Source organism: Bos indicus, chromosome 11 (genome assembly GCF_029378745.1).
Source record: "Bos indicus isolate NIAB-ARS_2022 breed Sahiwal x Tharparkar chromosome 11, NIAB-ARS_B.indTharparkar_mat_pri_1.0, whole genome shotgun sequence".
Taxonomy (NCBI): Eukaryota; Metazoa; Chordata; class Mammalia; order Artiodactyla; family Bovidae; genus Bos; species Bos indicus.
The window spans coordinates 102,304,535-102,321,245 of NC_091770.1; the positions used below are offsets into that span (position 1 = coordinate 102,304,535).

Sequence of the window (16,711 nt, forward strand, 5' to 3'; positions counted from 1 at the left end):
AATCAAAGGAAAAGTGGGGAGGGGGGGAAGACCTTTGTCTTTCTTGAGTACATGTACACTTCCGTCATCAGCTCCTCCTCCCGGTGGGGCAGGGAAGTTTACTCGCCGCTCCCTAGACGGTCAGGCCAGGACTGTCACGGCACTTTGGAAAAAATATTTTCAGGTCTCGGTACATACAGTGAGAGTCTTTCATTTTGAAGAGTCACGTCCCCATAAAGGACTGTTTTCTATGTGCGCAGAGCCTGTTTTTTGGGGGGGAAGGGGGCATTATCCTGATGACACCGTTGGGCAGGTTGTAGGCCTTTTTTTCCTACTACTGTTTTATTGTTTGGGAGGCATGCTGCAAAGAACATGTCTTAGGAGCCAAAGACCGTGTTTGAGGGGTTACTAACTCACCGAGCTCGCTGGGCAGGGTGCAGGTCTCACAGCAGCACTCTTCTTGTTTAGAAGCAGCTCTGGTGCCTCTGTTGCATGGCTTTGTTGCTAAGCAAGCCTGCCTGGCTTTGTGGTCAAGCAACCCTGCTTTCTCAAGGGATCATTAACTTACAGGGGTCTCCTACGTTTTTCTATTTACAATTCCCTTGTGGGATTAGCTATTTAATCATCTATTTTGTCCCTATCAGGCCTGATCTTCCTGCCCGTGCTCTTGCTACCAGCTTCATACTCCCTGGCGGGGATCCCGTCTGGTGCTCACCTGTTTCCCCACATGCCAAGATCCCCCTGCACACAGATTCCCCAGGAGTCTAGCATGGCGGTCCCCAGCCTTTTCTGGCACCAGGGATCTCTTTTGTGGAGGAAAGTTTTTCCAGGGACTGATTGTGGGGTCAGGGGGATGTTTTCGGGATGATTCAGGTGTATTACCTTGATTGCACACCTTTATTCCTATTATTATTCCATCGACTCCACCACAGATCATCAGGCACCAGATCCTAGAGTTTGGGGACCCCTGGTCTAGAGGCTACTTCCTCCATTCAGCTGTGTTGAGCCTTTTCTCTCCAGAGGGGCTCAAGTCACAGCCGGCTGGGTCAGGAGTGGGGTGTGCGGTGTCGGGGGCGGGGTGTGGGGAGAGCCCCCGAGTTTCCAGCTCAGGCGCTCAAGGCTGGGAGAAGCTTCCTGGAAGCCCGATCCAGCTTCTCTGCCAATCCTGTCACTCTCTGCTGAGCACCGGTGCAGGGACTGCTAATTGAATTCACCCTTGTGAAAAATGTTAACAAATTGCAAATGACCTCTTAGACAAATTTAGAAGTCAGGAGTGTGCTGCTAACTAAGCCTCTCTCCTCTGTCATTAGCTTTTACGTTGGACCCACAAACAATTAAAAAATAACTGCCAGCCCAGAGGTCCTCTCCTCTAATTAGCTCTAAGAGTCCTGCCAGGGAGAGAGGCTGCACCTCAATTACCGCCCCTTCCTCCAGGCTAGTTAGAAAAGACAGGCCCGCAGGCCAAGCAGGGACAATTAAGAAAAAGGCGGCAGGGGTAAGAGGGGACAAAGAGGCTGCAGGCGTCCCTTGGGACTAGAGCGGCTGGCCAGCCCACACCAGGCAAGGTGCTGGTGGCCGCTAGGCTGGAGGGGCCTCTGCAAGGAAGAGGCTTAGAGCGGTAGACCCCCCAAAGAGTGCCAGGGGCCACATGGCCAGCATCCCACAAGGGGCAGGGCGTTCACCCCGGGAACAGCACGGAGGCCTGGGTCCCGGCCCAGGCCTGGCAAGTCAGACTGTCTGATGGTGGGACCCAGGCATTGCTCTTCTGTCAATAAGCTCTCTGGGTGATTCCTACTTATCCACAAGACAGAGAGTCTCTGGCCTCAGCAGGGTGAGAGAGGAGTTATTTAGAAGCTTAGTCATGTCCGACTCTTTGTGACCCCATGGACTGTAGCCCTCTGGGCTCCTCTGTCCACGGGATTTCCCAGGCAAGAACACTGGAGTGGGTTGCCATTTTCTTCTCCAAGGGCTGTTCCCGACCCGGGAATCCGGCCCACGTCTCCTGCATTGGCAGGCAGATTCTTTACCACTGAGCCACCTGGGAAGCCAGAGGGGAGGAGAAACAGTATTAAATGCAGCTTCTGGCTCTAGGGCAGGACTTCTATGAGCTTTGGGCACTCTTGCCTTCATGAGTCCCTTCATCCATTAAAAAAAAAAATAATAATTTAAAGCTTTTTATGGCTGTGTTGGTATAAAGATGAATATAACCCAGGCTGTGTTACTTTTATTTTCCCCTTCTGATTTTAAAAGGAATTAGAACATTTTTGATGAGTCTCTAGGAGTGTCCTGGGGCCCAGGCACCATCCTCTTGGGCCAATGAGCAAGTTGGCCCTTGTTTTCCTCTAGAGGCCTCATCATCCCCTTCCTCCTCTAGGGGGTTTCCTCTCTTCTCCCAGCCTGCCCCTCCCAGCACCCCCTTTATGGCGGGAGCAGAGATGAAGGCGGAAAGAGGATGAACAGCTGGCCTCAAAGCCTGATGCCTGGACTCAACACAGCTCTCCTGCTCCCTCATTGACCTTGAGCTCATTGTTTACCATCTCCGTGGGCCTCCATTTCCCCATCTGTTAAGGGGGGCCAATTCTGCCTCCCGCTGTGTCAGAACAATGGTGCAAGCTCATCAGTAAGTTCTTTGGGCTCTTGGGAAGATAGAGAAATACCAAGCAATTTTGTTATTTAAGAGGCGTGGAGCTGGGGCTATGCCATCACAGGCCTGCAGAGGCCTGGCGGGCCCGAGGGCGAAGCCGGCCCTGTGTTAAGGCAATAGGGAGTGGTGGGGACTGCGTCAAACTCCAGCCAGTTGCTGACAGTTGAGAATGTGAGTCCAGTGTTACCAGATGATCTGATGCCTCCTTAAGGAAAGCCAGACACTGGGATTTTAATGTGAGCTTTTCCTTCTGGCTTAAAAATGCATATATTGGTAACAAGAATTTTTAAATGTGACAGACCAAACTAAGCATGTCTGCAGGCCAGACATGTCTGTTGTTGTTCAGTCGCTCAGTCATGTCCGACTCTGTGACCCCATGGACCAAAACACACCAGGGACCCCTGTCCTTCACCATCTCTCAGACTTTGCTCAAACTCATATCCATTGAGTCGGTGAGGCCATCCAACCATCTCATCCTCTGTTGTCCCCTTCTCCTCCTGCCTTCAATCTTTCCCAGCATCAGGGTCTTTTCCAGTGAGTTGGCTGTTTGTATCAGATGGCCAAAGGATTGGAGTTTCTGCTTCAGCATCAGTCCTTCCAATGAATATTCAGAGTTGATTTCCTTTAGGATTGACTGGTTTGATCTCCTTGCAGTCCAAGGGACTCTCAAGTCTTTTCCAACACCACAGTTCAAGAGCATCAGTTCTTCAGCGCTCAGCCTTCCAACTCTCACATCCACACATGACTACTGGAAAAACCATAGCTTAACTAGATGGACCTTTGTCAGCAAAGTAATGTCTCTGCTCTTTAATATGCTGTCTAGGTTGTCATAGCTTTTCTTCCAAGGAGTAGTGAAAAGTGAAGTTGCTCAGTCGTGTCTGACTCTTTGCAACCCCATGGACTGTAGCCTACCAGGCTCCTCCGTCCATGGGATTTTCCAGGCAAGAGTACTGGAGTGGGTTGCCATTTGCTTCTCCAGGGGATCTTCCCCACCCAGGGATTGAAACCTGGTCTCCCGCATTGTAGGCAGACGCTTTACTGTCTGAGCCACCAGGGAAGTCCATGGAGTAAGCATCTTTTAATTTCACGGTTGCAGTCACCATTTGTAGTGATTTTGGAGCCAAAGAAAATTAAGTCTGTCCCTGTTTCCATTGTTTCCCCATCTATTTGCCATGAAGTGATGGGACCAGATCCATGATCTTAGTTTTTTGAATGTTGAGTTTTAAGCCATCTTTTTAACTCTCCTCTTTCATTTTCATCAAGAGATTCTTTAGTTCCTCGTCACTTTCTGCCTTAAGGGTGGTGTCATCTGCATATCTGAGATTATTGATATTTCTCCTGGCAATCTTGATTCCAGCTTGTGCTTCATCCAGTCCAGCATTTCACATGATGCACTCTGCATATAAGTTAAATATGCAGGATGACAATGTACAGGTTTGATGTACTCCTTTCCCAATTTGAGACCTGTCTGTTGTTTCTTGTCCGGTTCTGATTGTTGCTCCTTGACCTGCATATGGGTTTCCCAGGAGGCAGGTAGAGTGGTGTGCTATTCCCATATTTTTAAGAATTTTCCATGGTTTGTTGTGATCCACACCGTCGAAGGCTTTGGCATAGTCAATGAAGCATAAGGAGATGTTTTTCTGGAATTCTTTTGCTTTTTCTATGATCCAATGGATGTTGGCAATTTGATCTCTGGTTCCTCTGCCTTTTCTAAAACCAGCTTGAACATCTGGAAGTTCACAGTTCACACAGTGTTGAAGCCTGGCTTGGAGAATTTTGAGCATTACTTTACTAGCATGTGAGATGAGTGCAATTGTGTGGTCGTTTGAGCATTCTTTGGCATTGCCTTTCTTTGGGATCGGAATGAAAACTGACCTTTTCCAGTCCTGTGGCCACGGCTGAGTTTTCCAAACTTGCTGGCATATTGAGTGCAGCACTTTCACAGCATCATCTTTCAGGATTTAGAATAGCTCAACTGGAATTCCATCACCTCCACTAGCTTTGTTCGTAGTGATGCTTCCTAAGGCCCACTTGACTTCACATTCCAGGACGTCTGGCTCTAGGTGAGTGATCACATCATGGACTATCTATTTGCAATCACATAGTGCAGTATTGCCTGATATCGATCCCAAGCAAGTTTTTCATCTCACTAAGCTTTTTTTAAATGGATTATTTATTTATTTATTTTTGGCTGTGTGGAGTCTTCATCGCTGAGTGGGCTTCTCTCCAGTTGTGGCAAGTGGGGGTCACCCTCTTGCTGTGGTGCACAGGCTTCTTGTTGCACTGACTTCTCTTGCTGTGGAACCTGGGCTGCAGGGCACACGGGTTCAGTAGTTCCAGTTCCCGGGCTCTGGAGCACACAGGTTCAGTAGCTGTGGCACGGGCTTAGCTGCTCTGCGGCATGTGAGATCAGACCAGAGATCAAACCTGTGTCTCCTGCATTGGCAGGTGGGTTCTTTATCACTGAGCCACCAGGGAAGCCCTCATTGAATGGTTTATTGATAGTTCAATAGCAGTATCGATAGTTCTGTATCGATCAGTTTCTTTATCAATAAAATGACATAATAGTAGTTCCTATCTGCTAGGGTTCTTTTTATTCATTCATTCATTTGGCTGCACTGGGCTTTAGTTACAGGATGCGGGGTCTTTAGTTGTGGCACGTGGGATCTAGTTCCCTGACCAGGGAACCCCTGCATTGGGAATGTGGATTCTTAGCCACTGGACAACCAGGAAAGTCCACTGGTAGTGTTCTCGTAAGGACGGAAAGAAAACATCGTAGGCCCGTGGGTGCAGTGCAGGAGGAACACGCGTGATGTTAGAAAAGCGTAACAGTAAGCACCCTTGAGGTGAAGGAGCCGTTTTGTATTTTGACTGTGGTGGTGAGTCCATAGACCTACACATGGGATGAAATTGTACACAAGCAAATACGCCAGTGAGTATGAGTTAATTTGCCCTTCGTACTGCCCATGGGGTCCTCTCCGGGCAAGAATCCTGGAGTGGGTTGCCGCTCCCTTCTCCAGTGCACCACTTTTGTCAGAACTCTTCACTGTGACTGGTCCTGCACAGTGCGGCTCGTAGCTCCATGGAGTTACGCAAGCCCCGTCACCACAAGGCTGTGATCCGTGAGGGGAAGATGGGGGGATTATCCACTGTCAGCATCCTGGTTTTGACTCCACTCTTTAGTTTTACCAGATGTCACCACTGGGGGAAGTGGGGTCAGGGGTACAGAGGCTTCTCTGCGTATCTTCCCCCTCTCCCTCTCTGTATTATTTCTTAACAATTGCATGTGAATCTCCAATGACCTTAAAAAAATTTTCAATTGCAAAAAAAAAAAAAAGAAAGGAAAAGGCTTTAGCTGTGCTTTGGTAGCCTGTGAGCGATGTTAACCAGAATCCCTTATTACAAGAAACAGTGGCACCCTTTAGGCACCAGGCAAGTGCCCAGTCATGGTCCCTGAGGCCACCCGCCCACACAGATGGGCCCATTCAGGAAGCCTCAGGTGAGGCCGAGAAGGGAGGCCCCTCACTGCCCAGTGCTGTCCGAGAACGCATCCAGTGTGGACGTGGGACAGAATTTGAGCCTCCTCAGACGGTGCCGCGGTTGGCTGTCCCTAGCAGGCTGGGTTTTGACTTAGAGCTGCTGAGAGACGCCCAGGCCCTCAGCCTCTCCCCTCCTCCAAAACCAGACCCTCCAGTGGTCCATAGCGTGTTCCGAACTTCACACACAGCCAAGAATGTGCGGCCCACTCCAGAAGCCACCATCCACTCCCGAGTCCCCGAGGCTGTGTCGGGACCGGGGCCAGGGCCTCTCCTTGCCCACCCCTGGGAGCAGCAGACCGCTGGCACATTAGAGATGGATTTTAATTTTATTTTAACAAAATAGCTGTCTCCACTGGAAGAAGCATCAAGCGCCAAATAAGGACCCGTCTTGAGCGGAATCACGTTGAACAGACCTCCGTGCTGTCATTGATTTTCCAGGAAGAAAAAAATTGCCTCTGGCTACTAAACCGAATTAGTAGTCACTGATGACCAATTATTTTAGCCCGCTGTGAACGGAGAGCCGCACTAAAATCCGGTTTGTCAGACCCAAGGCTCCCTTCTCAAACACCTTTCAACAAATGTGTACCTCGTGTCCCTCAGAAGCTTCCTACAGCTTCCTCCCTTCCGCCAACTTCTCCAGCTCCACAAAGTTTTAATGAGCAGCAAAGATGAAGATGGGTTTGCCATGAAAGGGGCCCCCTCTAATCCACTAGAGCCCTCCTCGGCAGAGAGGAGCCACGGCGGCAAATCAGAGCTGTCAGCCCTCTCTGCCCCCCCACGCACAAAGTGTCAGTCTAATGTTTGCAAATGATAATTTCCATTCCCCTTGCTCGTCCCCGGGTGCCGCCACGGGAGATCAACCCCTGGTCTGGGGGTTATCAATCGCAAAGTAGTAGTGGAAGATGGGCCGGATGCAACTAATTTGAGGTTTCTCCCTACCCCGAGTAGCTGCTGATTTCATTTCATTTTATTCCCCATTTTCCGCTCGACCAGACTGAGTTTTGACACGGTTTTGTTGTCAGCGGGAACACCAGGGTGGCGAGGATCTTTTCCGAGAGGGTCCTGCCAGGTTATCAGCAAATAATTTGTTGAAGCCCTTCACGGCGCCCTCGCTGGCACAGATCACTCGGAGCCTAACTGTCACGACCCCGGGGTCTTCAGAGCCGGGGAATCTGGATGGGGTGCTGGCTCCGCCCCCCGGCCGCCCCGTGTCCCTGAGCAAACCTCGGGCCAGTCGCTTGATTTCTCTGCATGTCATTTTCCACACCTGAAGGCAGGCGTGTTAACCCTCCCTTTCAAGGTTATGGAAGAGGCAGGGGGACTGCAGTTGGAAGTGCAGCCAGCGGGCTTGGTGTAGGAAGTGCTCATTAAAAACCGGGAGGCAGTTTTGAATGCCTGTTACTCTCTGATGCCCATCGGGCCACTCTAGGGCTGCGAGGCGCTGTGCCAGCCAGGCCCGATCCCTTGTCTTCGTTCACACTGAGCCCCCTCTCTGGAGCCTCCTTACTCATTTCTCCACCCAGTCAGCTCCTGCTCATCCGCAAAGACCCACCGAAAAGCTCAGAGGAGACGTTCCTGGTTCCACATTCGTGCGTGCTACGTTGCCTTAGCGGTGTCTGACTCCGAGACCCTAGAGATTGTAGCCCGCCAGGCTCCCTCTGTCCATGGGATTCTCCAGGCAGGAATATTGGAGTGGGTTGCCATTTCCTTCTCCAGGGGATCTTCCTGACGCAGGGATCGAACCCGCATCTCTTATGTCTCCTGCATCGGCAGGCAGGTTCTTTACCACTAGCGCCATCTGGGAAGCCCTCGGTGTTCCACGCCCTTGCTCAATTAACCGTTCTCTCCTCTGAGCGCCTATGGTCGTGTGGACACTGGCAACTAGCTCTCTGCTCTGCAGGGGGAAAGAGCTGCAGGGTGAATACGCTCACAGACCTCCCAGGCAAATGCAACATATCATCCAGTGGCTGCGTGGTCTTGGGCAAGACAGTGAACTTTTCTGGGCCTCAGACTTGTCCTCTGTGAAAAGAGGGTATTAGTATCTGTTTCTAGAGATATTGTCTTAAGGATACAAGAAGCAGACAGAAGTGTGAGCAGTGGTGGATCTCAGCCCTTCTGCGGCAGGCCCCGAAACCCCAGGGTGCAGAGAGCACATCCCCACATCTCACAGAGCCTGGCCCATCACGAGGAGCTGGTTAATGCTCCTGGGCGCGCCAGGTGGACGGATGGACACGCGAGTAAGTGAGCACAGAGTCGAGGTCTCATTCACAAGGTGTGTAGCCCTTCTGCTCTATCTTTCCTCCCCCTGAAATGGCCTTGGATCCTCAAATCCTATTCCCTTCCACTAATTCACTCCGCCACCCCTGGCAACTGCTCCAAAGTGTGACTGTCACCATGCTCTCTCCCCTTGCTCTTAAACCATCCATAGCTCCCTAGTATTATGGCCAAGACTTTCTGTGATGACTCCTACTTCCTCAGTCTTCTCAGTTTTTGCTTTTAAAACAATCTTGAAAGTGAAAGTGTTAGTCACTCAGTCTTGTCCGACTCTTTGTGACCCTGTGGACTATAGCCTGTCAGACTACATGGAATTCTATCCATGGAATTCTCCAGGCAAGGATAAAGCACTGGGTTACCATTCCCTTCTCCAGGGGATCTTCTCAACCCAGGGACTGAACCAGGGTCTCCTGCACTGCAGGCAGATTCTTTACCATCTGAGCCACCAGGGAAGAGTCCAACAACTTTTCTGTTCAGTTCAGTCGCTCAGTTGTGTCCAACTCCTTGCAATCCCATAGACTGCAGCACACCAGGCTTCCCTGTCCTTCACTCTCTCCCAGATTTTGCTCAAACTCATGTCCATCGAATCAGTGATGCCATCCAACCATCTCATCCTCTGTCATCCCCTTCTCCTCCTGCCTTTGATCTTTCCCAGCCTCAGGGTCTTTTCCAATGAGTCAGTTCTTTGCACCAACTTTATTGAGGTACAATTTACAGATAATGATGTGGTACATGTTTAATTTGATGAATCTTGACAAGTTTATACAGCTGGGCACCCAGTGAAGCCATAGCATGTTTCCATCATCCCAGAACCGACCCCCCCACCATGCCCCTTGTGGCCAGTCCCTTTCCCCGCCTCCAGCAGGACCCCTGCCCTGACCAAGCTCCCCAGCACTGGTGTGGACCTGCTCTGATTCCTTCTGGCCTCTCCACAGATGCTTATTCATGGCCAGCCTGCTTCTTCTCTCTCTCCAGGCTCCAAATTGCCTCTAAGTGCCCCCAACCTCCATCCCCAAGCCTCCAGTACACTGGGGGAACCCTTCCAGCATCACATGTGAGAAATGAAGTATTTCCTACTGTATCAGTAAACAAGGATGTCACAGCCATCAGCGATTGCAGCTCCAATACAAGCCCCTGAGCCCCAAGGGCACTCAGAAAGGAGAAGCGTACCTGCCACTGCCCACCACCAGACTGCAGCCACTCCCTACGGTGAGCCTCAAGGAAGCTCAGGATGTGAAAAACGCAGGGTGCTAGCCCCAGAGAGCTGAGATGCATATGAAAGGAATGCCTTCAGCGAGCCCAGACTCTTGCATCTTCCCATACATAGAAAAGCACGAAATTCCTTAACTTGAGATATTTCCTTTAGTTAACAATAACCATTTGATGTTCAGACTACCTGCCCTTTAAAAACTTCTATATGACCTGGCTCCTCCCCTCGCCTCTTAGGAGCAGTTCTCTCAGGGTTACCTGAGATGCTGTCTCCCGGACATGAAGTCCTAAAAGTTCCCACCAAATAAAACATAACGCTCAGCTTTTCAGTTGTGACTGTTTTTTTGAGTCACCACAAAGAGTCACTTTCGAGCTTGCTTCTCAAGATTCATTATGAACGGGTCTGAGGGCCCCAGGTTTCCCTGGTTGACTGGGCTCTCAGGGGACCCATGTTCAGCCTCATCTTCTGCTTCATGGGTCCCCTAATTCATCCCTCTCCTGACTGCACCCTCTGTTCTTGGGAGGCGGGGAGGAACTGCCATTGCTGCCCCTTTCCAGAGCCAGGATTCACTCTGACGTGCCAGCTTCAACACCTGAGCGCCCGAGACAGAGGGAGAGAGGAATAAAGAGGTCCATGGTGGGGCCTCAGAGCCTGAACCCCTTCTGTAGTACTCAGGCCACCCCTGTGTCATCACTGGGCTCCCCAAGGGAAAGCTCATTTCTGCCACAGACCTCCCTCCTGGTGTTGAGGAGGTCAGTGTCTCAGGAAGATGGTCTTTAAAGGCTTCTGGGGCCATTCAGCATTTTTATGAAGTGCAGACTGTCCCAGCCTGGATGCACAGTGAACAATCCAGCCACAGTCCCTGCCACGTGGGGCTCAGAGCTTAATCAGAAAGGCAGACACTGAATCCATCCGTTGATCACTGAAAAAAAAAAAAATTTCCCAAGTGCAAAGAGCAGCTAGGAAGGCAAAGTTGGCAATGCTAAGGGAGGTCTTGGGGAGGGACCTGGGGGTAGGGGTGGGGCATCTCATTGAGACCAACACCTGAAGGATGGGACGGAGTGACCAGGGGAAGGTGGGGAGGCTCCTGGGGGAATATGGGTACAGAGATGGCAGCCCGAGGCCAGGGCCTTGGAAGACTGTGCCTAACACCAAAGGGCAAAGAGAAGCCAGGTCAGGTGCTGAGGGAGACAGCATCAGACTCACGTGGTTGGAAAGGCCTCAGTTCCTATGTGGAGGGGAGGGTCTGGGGTCCTGGCCAGAGAGTAGCCAGGCCTCCGGATTTGGCCTCTGTCTGCAGTCAGCTAGCCGGCAGCCCCGTGAGCCTGTTTGGAAGTGGGTTTGCATTCTCTTGGCTGAAGACAGTGTAGCCTGAGGGGTGTGGGTATGGGTGTGGGTGTGGGTGGGGGTCCGGGCTAGGCTGCCGAGTGTGCTGTGTGACCCTGGGCCAGCCATTTGACCTCTCTGGGCTTCAGCCTCCCCACTCCCACCTTTCCCATCTATTTAGTGAGGATAAATAATTGAGATCTTCTCAGTGAACCCCTTCCAGCTCCTCAAAAGAGAGCTGCAGTTTGGCTGGCTGTAATTGTGACCACAGGGGCTCTTGGCCTGTGGCAAAAATCATTCATTCTGGGGTGGAAAAAACGTCTTTTTATTGTAAAGAACTACGTTTATTTTAAAACAAAAAAGACAACCCTGAACACGTTTTAATGTAGCAGCAAAAGAAAAAAACAAATAGTTGCAGAAGAAAGTAAGAAAAATGGCTCCTAAAGGTGCATCTGTCCTGGACTTCCCCAGTGATACAGTGGATAGGAGTCTGTCTGGCAATGCAGGAGACACGGGTTTGATCCCTGGTCTGGGAAGATTCCACATGCCTTGGAGCAACTAAGCCCGTGCGTCCCAGCGACTGAGCCCAGGTGATGCAACTGCTGAAGCCCGTGCTTCTCAACAAGAGAGGCCAAAGCAATCAGAAGCTCTTGCCCCTCAATAAAGAGCAGCCCCCACTCCCGCATCTAGAGAGAGCCCACGTGCAGCAACAACGACCCAGAGCAACCAAAAATAAATCAACTGATTTTTTTAAATGCAAAAAAAAAAAAAAAGATGCATCCTGCAACGGCCAAGTACACAGGAAAACGCTGAAACTTGGCTTCAAACAGTGGGGCCCAGAAGGCCTGACCACCCTCATCTGATTATGATGAAAGAGGCAAAAAGCAAACTGCCTGGCTAGTTCCGGTGTGATGTTGGCAGAGCTGTGCGTGGAGGGGAGGGGGAGAGGGAAGAGGGGAGGAGCTTGCATCCTGACCCCGATTCTGACCCAGATTCATCACCCTGTCACTGACCGTGGCCCTGGCCGAGTCCCATGACCTCTCAGATGTGGGTTTCTTGTTTTGCTTTACTTGTTGCATAAGAATCACAAGGTGGTTCAGATGGTAAAGCATCTACCTACGACGTGGGGGACCTGGCTTCCACCCCTGAGTTGGGAAGATCCCCTGGAGAAGGAAATGGCAACCCACTCCAGTACTCTTGCCTGGAAAATCCCATGGACAGAGGAGCCTGGTGGGCTACAGTCCATGGGGTCGCAAAGAGCCGGACACGACTGAGCAACTTCACTTTCACTTTTCAAGAGTCACATAAAACCAGTAAGTAGACGGGAGGGGAGGAGCCCCTTGCCCCGCCCACCATGTCTGCCCCCTCCCCAAGCACCGTCCTCTGCGGCCTTCCTTCCGGTCCTCCACCATCCTTCACACCTGCGTCGATGTACTTACACAAGTATGGCCCTTTCTCCCCAGCTTCTTCCTTTATACTTGACCTACATCTTGGAGATCTTCCTGAGTCATTACTCGTATGGCCACTTCATTCTTGCTAGCAGCTTCATTATATTTCCTGATAAATGTGCACAAGTGGGAGGGGCAAGGGTCTTCAGAACGTGAGCGTCCTTGACTTTTTCACAGCTACTCTGAGGGTCAGCTGCTTTCCCAGCCCCTTTTCTGAGTGAAGTCTCAGGCCATCCGTGGCTTTTCTGCTCACTTGCAATCATAAAAGGCCAGCTCAGTGCACTGGTTAATACGTCTGGCCTAGTGTAATCCTCACATCACAACTTCCAGCTGCACTGGGAGGACAGTCTCTTTCCTCCCCGCCTTGGAGGCTCAGCGGGAAGGGGCAGGGGGTGAGCTGCCCTCTGGGACCCCTCCTTGGCTCCCTCCTCTTCTCCAGCGTGGGTGGAGGGCGTTACAGGAGGGCCTTCTGGTATTAGTACATTGCCCGATTTGTTCTAGTAATATTTCACTTAGTATTCGTTCTCTTTTTTTTTTTAGTTTTCAAGCATAACTTTATTTCATTTCTTTAGGCTCCTTTTTTTTTAAGTTGGAGTGTAGCTGCTTTACAGTGTTGTGTTAGTTTCTAGCTGATAGCAAAATGGATCAGCTATACGTATACATATATCCTGGCTTTCCTGGTGGTTCAGTGGTAAAGAATCCACTGGCAATGCAGGAGCTGCAGGAGATGCAGGTTTGATCCCTGAGTCGGGAAGATCCCCTGGAGGATGGCTTGGCAACCCACTCCAGTGATCTTGCCTGGAGAATCCTGTGGACAGAGGAGCTGGTGTACTACAGTCCATAGGGTTGCAAAGAGTCAGACATGACTGATGTGACATAGCACATATACATATATCCCCTCTTTCTTGGGTTTCCTTTCCATTTAGGTCACCACAGAGCTAAACAGGTTCCCTGTGCTATACAGTAGGCGGTCTATTTTATACCTAGCAGTGTATATATGTCAATCCCAGAACCCCAAATTCATCACACCCTCGAGTAGTCTTTCATTTGCCCTTCTAAGTGATACTGACCAAGACATTTTCCTTCTCTTGATTTGGGATCATAGCATGATGTGGGAAGTTTTTTATAAAAACTTCTGGAAAGTCCTGGAATACTGTTCTCAGCAAGGCTAGGAGGTCACACATGTGAACATACCTTGGTCTGGGACCCGTGGCTCTACTAACATTTTATATATGCGCTTCAGTCAACTTTGATCTTTTATATTTTCCTAGATAAATCACCTATTTTGTTTTGGTTTCACATTATTAGCATGAAGTTATACCTAATACTCTCTTATAATTAAAAGAAACATTTTACCTTCACACAAGGGCAGCTCCATGTTTCATGGGACCAGGAACTTATTCATATCTGGGGGTTCTTTTTAAGAAAAATAAGTTCAAAATCCTGAATACAAATTTAGGCATAAAACTGAATACTTAATTAGAACGAGAAAAAGAATCAGAACAAATTAAAATTTTAAATAAGCTGACAAATATCATAAGCCACAAAATCCAGAAAAATAACACATTTTTTAAAAATTAATTTCCTGCCACACCCTGTATTCATTTTTCCCCTACATTTTTTGGCTCCAAACTCTTTGATCATCTCTTTGTATGACAGTAATATTGTAATGTTTTTTCTATAAAGTTGGAAAGCTAGTTCATGCATGCTCGATTGCATTTTGAGAAAATATTTTACTTGGAAATAATTATAAAGCCACAGGAAGTTGTAAAAATAGTACAGAGAGATCCTGTTTACTCTTCACCCTGTTATCCCCTATGATAAAATCCTATGTAACTATAGTGCAATATCAAAGCTAAAAACCTGGGACTTCCCTGATGGCCCAATGGTGAAGAATCCGCCTTTCGAGGCTGAGGACACAGGTTCGATTCCTGGTCTGGGAACTAAGGGCCCACGTGCCGCAAGACAACTAAGCCGTGTGCCACAACCACTGCACCCACGCAGCCCTGAGCCCGTGTGCCACAACTGGAGAGTCCGTGCCCCACAAGAGCTCCTGCACGATGCAGTGAAGAGTCTAAGACCCGACACAGCCAAATTAATTACATCTGAAAAAAAATGAAAAAAAAAAAAAGCCTAAAAAACTGACGCCGATACAATATACAGATTTCATTCAGATTCCACCAGTTTTACTTGCAGTTTGTGTCTGCGTATCTGGCGTCCATGCATTGTATCACATGTGTAGATTTGTGCTACAAATCGAGATACAGAACTGTTCTATCACCTCCAAGATACCCCTTCACGCACCTGTGTAATGATCCCTCTCCCCACCATTCCCTGATCCCTGGGACACTCCAGGAGAGGTGTGTACATGAAATCATACCGTATGTGACCTTGTGCAACTGGCCTCGACATCATCCAAGCTGTTGCTGTATCAATCGTCCTTTCCTTTTTTACTATTGAATGATATTCCACGGTATGGATGGACCACAGTCTATTCACCCACTGAAGGGTGTTTGGGTTGTTCCCAGTTCGGGGATATTACAAGTATTCCAGCAATGAACATGGGTGTATAGATGTCTGTGTAGACACCTCAGTTTCCATTTTTCAGGAATAAATGCCCAGGAGTACAACTGCTGGGCTCCTACAGTAAGTGTAGGTTTAGTTTTTCAAGAAACTAGCAAACCATTTCCCAGAGCGACTGTGCCACGTTATCCTCTCTCCAACAGTGTGGGAGAGGTTTGGTTTCTCTGTGTCCTTGCCAGCACTGAGCATTGTCACTGTGGTTAGTTGCTCAGTTACGTCTGACACTTTGCAACCCCGGGCACCATAGCCCACCGGGCTGCTCTGTCCATGGGATTTCCCAGGTGAGAATACTGGAGTGGGTCGCCATTCCTTTCTCCAGGGAATCTTCCTGACCCAGGGATCAAACCCAGGTCTCCTGCACTGCAGGCATATTCTTTACCCTCTGAGCCACCAGGGCAGCCCCTCTGTCACTACACGCTCCTTATTTTACTTGCACTGATAGGTGTGCGGCGACATGTGATCACGCTCTCAGCTTACATTTCTCCAATGGCGAAGGATGTTACTATTTTTTCCTGTACTTATTTGCCATCCATATACCCTCTGTCTCTTCGTGTTTTGTCCTTTTTCTAATACAGTCATTTGTTTGTTTTCATTTTGTTTTATTGTTGAATTTTGAGAGTTTTATATACAGTCGAGATAGGAGTCCTTTGTCAGATACACGGTTTGCAAATATTTTCTCCTACTGATGGTTTACCTTGTCATATTCTCAAGAGGCTCTTTCAACGAGCAAAAGTTCTTAATTTAGAGGAAGTTCAATTTGTCTTTTTTTTTTCTTTCCTGGATCATGCTTTTGGTGTCAAGCCTAAGAACGCATCGCCTAGCCTACCCCTAGGTCCCAAAGAGTGTCTCCTATGTTTTCTTCAAAAAGTTTCACAGTTTCACATTTAAGTCTATGCTCCATTTTGAGCTAATTCTTGTATAAAGTACGAGCCTTGGGCCAAGAGGTTTTCTTTGGTTTTGTCCATGGTGCCCAGTTGTTCCATTGCCATTTGTTAGAAAGACTATCCTTCCTTCCCTGGATTATAATTTCCATCAATTTACTCTCAGTTTTATTACAACTCACATATAGCTTGATTTACACTACCCTGACTTATGAAAAGTTTATTTCCTAAAATGTTCACCTAATCTTTCTTTCTCTAATTCCCCTCCTTCCCCCCCCCCCTCCTTTTCAACAATGCATAATTATTGAGAGCAAACCGTTCCCGCTGTCATTGGTATCTGATGGTCGAGAGCAGTTACAGACCAGTGGCAAATACACAAGAGGGCTTCTGCAAGGGAGGGCACCAGGCAAGGGCCGTTGGAAGATGGACCAGTCAGGGGCAAGCCCTCTGAGGAGGTGACCCAAAAGTTGAGACCTGTAGGCAAAGGAGCTGCTGAGGGTCTGAGAGGAGTTTGGGGAGGGGAGGCTTTGCCAGATTCCGGCAAGGACTCTAGATTGAGTCTAAGAAATGGGAGACTGCCCAGGGCATTTTAAGCAAGAGATGATGTGATACAATTTACGTCCTGGGTTTTCGCCATGTCCGACAAGCCTCTCCGCCTTGTGATCCGATTGAATGAGCCAGAACAAAAATGGGCAAAACCTGCTGGACCTCCACCAGGCAGTCAGGCCTGGGCTGTTGTAACTTACAAGCTTGTCAGCTCAGGTTTGTTAGCTCCTCTCCCGCTCCGAGCGCCCCGCCCCTGCCTCTTTCCAGCAATAAGAACCACT

General features: G+C 49.2%; 1 protein-coding gene across 3 annotated transcripts in view; it reads left to right on the forward strand.

Annotated features, from left to right (window-relative positions):
• Window positions 1–16,711, forward strand: part of CFAP77 (cilia and flagella associated protein 77) — a 152,071-nt gene that overhangs the window by 104,860 nt on the left and 30,500 nt on the right. The gene's annotated exons all lie outside the window — the stretch shown is intronic.